This window comes from Capricornis sumatraensis, chromosome 20, assembly GCF_032405125.1.
Source record: "Capricornis sumatraensis isolate serow.1 chromosome 20, serow.2, whole genome shotgun sequence".
NCBI lineage: Eukaryota > Metazoa > Chordata > Mammalia > Artiodactyla > Bovidae > Capricornis > Capricornis sumatraensis.
This window is the reverse complement of record NC_091088.1, coordinates 60,494,890-60,500,889: the sequence shown is the minus strand read 5'-3', so window position 1 is coordinate 60,500,889 and position 6,000 is coordinate 60,494,890.

The window sequence follows — 6,000 nt, the reverse complement described above, 5'->3', positions numbered from 1 at the left end:
CTTTATTAACGTACTAAGTGACAAGAACTAGTAGGTTTTATAATTCCAAAGTGGAATTGAAACATTATTTCAAATATCTGCAATAGCTCTGGTATGGTTTGGAAATAGCTGTGATTTCTATCAGTAGGATAAGAGATTCCAGAATAAACAAATTTACAGGTATTGCCAATATGACACGGGTATTGCTAATGTGGGTTGTCACCTACATTCGTAACTATATGAGTTATCCACTGATAGGGAGTAAACCTGTGCAAAACTTAGTGGCTTAAAACAATAGCAATCATTTACTTTGCTCTTGAATCTGCATTTGGGGTGGGGCTCAGTGGAAACAGCTCATCTTGGATCCATGAGGCAACAAGCGAGACAGCTCCTCTGGAAGTCGGGGAACCCGTTATCAAGATGGCTCACTCACCTGGTTGGCAAGTTGGGACTGGCTGTTGGGCAGCAGCTTAGCTGGGACAGGGTGGGGGGACCTCAAGCCCTCCCCATGCAGCCTTTTCCACGCACTCGTGGGCTTCCTCACAGCATGGACGCTGAGTTCTAAGAGTTTGTCCAGAGAGAACAAGGCAGAAGTAAGTACATGGCAGTTTTAAGACCTAATCCCAGAACTCACATAGCATCACTATCATTGAACCCTATTGGGCAAAGCGGTCAAACAGGCTCAAGGGGGAAAGACACAGACTTTATCTTTTAATGGGGAAGTGGCAAGATCTTGAAGATCTTACTTTTTAAGTTAAGCCCCCAGGCAGGAAAGATCGTGAACACTGAACTCAGTTCCTTGGCCTCTATCCAATAACAGAGGCCCGTCTTCATACAAAATCGGAAGGCCTGTCTACAGAGGCCTGTCTCTGTATTTTCTGCAGAAAATACAACCCGCCCCCAAAACAGAATGAAATGTTGGATTTTAGTTGGAGGTTACTGAAAAGAAAGATGCAGTTTCTTTTTCTTTTTTAAAATAATTTTATTTTGCTATTGATTTTTGGCTATGCGGAGTCTTCCATCCCGCAAGGGCTTTACTCTAGTTGCAGCGAGCGAGGCCTACTCTCTTGGGGCTTTCCTTGTAGCTCAGTCAGTAAAGAATCTGCCTGCAGTGCAGGAGACCTGGGCTCGATCCCTGGGTTGGGAAGATTCCCTGGAGAAGGAAATGGCAACCTACTCCAGTATCCTTGCCTGGAAAACCTCATGGACAGAGGAGCCTGGTGGGCTGCAGTCCATGGGGTCACAAAGAGTGGGGCATGCCTGAGTGACTAACACTTACTTTAGGCCTACTCTCTAGGGGTGTATGGGCTTCTCATTGCAGTGGCTTCTCTTGTTGCAGAGCACAGGCTCTAGGGGCCCAGGCTGCAGTAGTTGGGGCTCCCAGGTTCTAGATCACAGTCTCAATAGTTGTGGCGGACAGGCTTAGTTGCTCCGAGGAATGCGGGATCTTCCCGGATCAGGGATCAAATCTGTGTCTCCTGCATTGGCAGGCAGATTCTTTACCACTGAGCCACCGGGGAGGCAGGCGATTTCTTTTCCTTATCCAAGTTCACGGACTCCATAAATTCTATCTACAAACCTTTTGAGGGTCCCTGGGCCCCAGGCAAGTCTAAATAGTGACTGCTGGGAGGGGTCCACATGACCTGTGTGTGCATGCGTGCCAAGTCGCTTCAGTTGTGTCCGACTCTTTGCGACCGCCTGGATGGTAGCCCACCAGGCTCCTCTGTCCATGAGATTCTCCTGGCAAGAATACTGGAGTCAGTTGCCGTGCCCTCCTCCAAGGGATCTTCCCCACCCAGGGATCAAAACTGCATCTCCTCTGGCTCCTGCATAGCAGGCAGATTCTTTACTGCTGAGCCACCAGGGAAGCCCCCTTACATAGCCTACCTTGCTTCAAAGTTTCCCATGGCTCTCTTCTGCCCAGAGTACAGAGGCCAAGGAACTGAGCCCAACGTTCAGGATCTTTCCTGACTGGGCTTAACTTAAAATGCAGAGATTTATTTTTCAACATCAATTCTCTCCTTCCTTAGTCGTATGTACAACTCCAGTTTTGTCTGAGACAGAAATGCGCTCACCTAAAATGCATCATGACCCAACCTCCCTTGCAACTGGTGGTCAATGAGATTGTTTATTATTATTATTATTATTATTGGCACATGTGGGTCTTAGTTCCCCAACTCAGGGATCAAACCACGTCCCCTGCAGTCTTAATCACTACACCACCAGGCAAGTTCCCTCTCACTGTACTTATTATTCGGCAACTTGCTTTTTTCAGTCAACAATACATCTTAGAGCTTTTCCCCTGTCAGTCCATGGCTCTTTCTCATTTGTTTAAACAGGTGTAAAATATTTCATGGGATAGATGCACCCCTATTTATTAACCTACTGGTGAACATTAAGGTAGCTTCCAATTTTTGTAGCTTTTACATAAATGATGATCAAAGACAAATAAATAAATGATAGGCAGACAGTATTTCCACGGTGGAGGTGATGCTTCGGATTCTGTAGGCAGACCTAGCTCAGTGGTATAAAGAATCTGCCTGCCAAAGCAGGAGACTCGGATTCAACCCCTGATCTGGGAAGATCCCACATGCTGCAGAAAAACGAAACCCGTGGGCCACAACTATTAAGCCTGTGCTCTAGAGCCCGGGAGCTATAACTACCGAAGCCTGGCCGTCCTAAAGCCTACGCTCCGCAGCAAGGGGAAGCCAGGAGGATGAGAAGCCTGCGCACCGCAGCTAGAACTTAGCCCTTACTCTCCAAGAGAAAACTGAAAAGCCCACACAGCCATGAAGACCAGTGCAACCAAAAATGAAAATTAATAAGTAAATATTATTTTAAAGCAATGATTGGGACTTGCCTGGTAGTCCAATGGTTAAGACTCCGAGCTGCCACTGCCTGGAGCCTGAGTTGGATCACTGGCCAGGGAACTAAGAGCCCAAATCCTGCAAGGTGCAGCCAAAAAAAAAAAAAAAAAAGAAAGAAAAGAAATCAATGAACTATCGATACATTCAATAGGATGACTGCACCTCAGAATCATTGCTCTGTGCAAATGAAAAACTCTATAAAGATACAAACTGTACGATTCCATTTAGTGCTGTAGAACAGGCTAAATTAATAAACAGTGAGAGAAAACAGACTAATGGTTTCCTGGGGATGGCGGATTGAGCAGGAAGGGGTGCAAGGGAATTTCCTGGGGTAAGCAAATAGTCTATATCTTAACTGGGATATTGACCTTGCACAAGTGTATTCATTTGTCAAAGCCCATCAGACTGTACTCATAAGACCTGTGTATGTGACTGTAGGTAAATCACAATACACCATAAAGGTGAAGTGCAGGTGAGAGGAAAGTTCCAAAGGGAGGGGACATATGATACCTGTGGCTGATTCATGTTGATATATGGCAGAAACCAACACAATATTGCGAAGCAATTATCCTTCAATTAAAAATTAAAAAATTTAAAAAGCAAAGTGCATGCCAAGTTGCTTCAAAGTTGGGTCCAATTTTCTGCAATCCTATTGACCGTAGCCCACCAGGCTCCTCTGTTCATGGGATTCTCCAAAGGAGAATACTGGAGTGGGCTGCCGTGACCTCCTCCAGGGGATCTTCCCAATCCAGGGATCGAACTCATATCTCTTAATGTCCCCTGAATTGACAGGTAGGTTCTTTACCACAAGCGCCATCTGGGAAGCCCAAAAGTAAAATAAAATGTTGTTATTAACATCGCTATCCCTGGGGACTTCCCTGGCAGTCCGGTGGTTGGAACTCCATGCTTCCACTGCAGCGAGCACAGGTTTGATCCCTGGTGGGGAACTAAGATCCCACACACCACATGGTGCAACCAAGGACTGAAAAAAGAAAACATTACTATCCTTGCTGCCTCCTTCTTTATGCCCATGCCAACCTGCTGGCTGGCGTGGAGACCTATCTGTTTGCCAAATGAATGAGTGAGTGAGTGAGTGAGTGAGTGGATGAGGTCTGAGGCAGCACCCTGGGTGCATGGAATATTCCTCCTCAAGCCCTTCAGTTTTCTAGAGGAGGAGGCTGGGTGGCCTCCCACCCTGATAACCCTATCCAAGGCCCCTCCCCTCCCCCAGTAGACCACTCAGCTCCTTGGCTCAATAGCCAGAGACTTTCGACAGCCTCACCCCTGCACATTGCTCCCCTGCCACTCCAGTCTCACTGCTTTAGTCACTAGACACACAATGCTCCAGCGCCTTCGGTGTGCAGGTATTGCAGAGAGAGCTGGCAACAAGACAGGCAAAGATTCTGCCCTCGGGAGCTCCATAAACAAACCTGTAGCCTGATGCCAGGTAGAACTAACCCCACTGAAGCAAAACAAATTGGACTAAGGGCCTGGGGAAGGCAGTGATTGGGGCTGCAGCTCTGGTGGCAGGGAGGCTGCTCTGGGACATCCACACAGGGGCAGAGGCTGGACTGAAACAAGGGAATCAACGAGGGCATTCCCTAAAGGAAAAAAAATAGCCAGCACAAAGGCCCTGGGGCAGGCATAGTGTGTTCAGGGAACAGGAATGAGGCCACTGTGGCTGGAGGGGGAGGGAAAGAGGGTCAAAGGAGAGAACTGAGAAATATTGAGGGGCAGACCATTTAGGGCCTTGTGGGCCAAGGAAAGGAATCTGGCTTTTACTTCAAGTGAGATGGGAGCCAAGGAGAAGGGATGTGAGCTGACTTAGGTGTTAACAGGCTTCCTGGGCAAGAAGAACCTGTAGAGGAGGTGGGGAGGGCCAAAGTAGAGAGCCTGTTGAGCTGGCTACTGCAATAGTCCAAGCAAATCATAATGGTATTTGCAGAGGTGATGAGAGTTGGTCAGGCTCTGGGAATATTTTGAAAGCAGAGCCAGCTGACGGATCAGATGTGGGGGTGTGAGAGAAAGACAGGAGTCAGTGATGACTGGGAGGTTTTCGGCCTGAGCCACTGAGCTGGAGAGGCAGGTGGAAGTTTCCTGAATGTCCCAAGCTGTTTCACACCTCCAGGCTTTTGTGCACTCCATGCCCCTGAGCCTGCAATGCCCTCCTTTCTCCACTTCCCACCCCAGCCTCAGCCTCGCCCCCGCTCTCATCACAGCTGAGCCCAAATGTCACCCTCTCTGGAAGCTTCTTTTGAAATGTTCTAGGCTCCACACGGTGCGCCCTCCTGCGTCCCCACAGTACCTTGCACTTCTTTCCCCAAACGGATGATCAGGGTTTATTTGCCAGCCTCTCTCGTGCCAAGTGGGCGACACTGGAGGGACTGAGGAGGGGCCATGGTTTTAACCCTGCGGCAAGTGCATTGAAAGGAAATGAACTTGAATTCTTTCCTTCATTCAGTAAATATGTCACATGCCAGGGACTCCAGTAGGCGCTGAGAAGCGAGCAGGGAACAGGAGAGGCAGGTCTCTGCCCTCATGAGTCTCTAGGGAGAGAGGTGACAATAACCCAAGCAAAGAAGTGAAAGATGCAGGGACTTCCCTGATGATCCAGTGGTTGAGAATCTGCCCTGCAATGCAGGGAACGTGGGTTCAATCCCTGATCAGGGAACTAAGATTCCATGGAGGAATTATGCCTACATCCGACACCTGGAGAGTCTGTGCACCACAACAAAAGATCCTGGGTGACACAAGGAAGATGCCGCGTGCCATGACTAAGACCTGATGCAGCCAAATAAATAAATAAAAACTTTTTATTTATTAAATGAAAGATCTGATGTGCCATAATGGTGATGCGATGGGGAAAAAAGCAGGATTCCATGTGTGAGATGGGGGAGGTGCAGTCATTCATAAGGTGACAGGGAGGCTTCGCAGACTCCCTGAGGAGGTGACATTTGAATACGGAATCTAAAGGAGGTAAGGGAGGAGCCATGTGGCCACTGGGGAAGAGCGAACAGCAAGTGCAAAGGCCCTGGGGTAGGATTGTGCTCAGAATATGGGAGGAACTTGAAGGAGGCCAGCGTGGCCAGAGCCACTGAATAGGGAGTAGAAATCCAGAGACTGGAAGGGGAGGGACCGTTCCAGCAGGACCTTA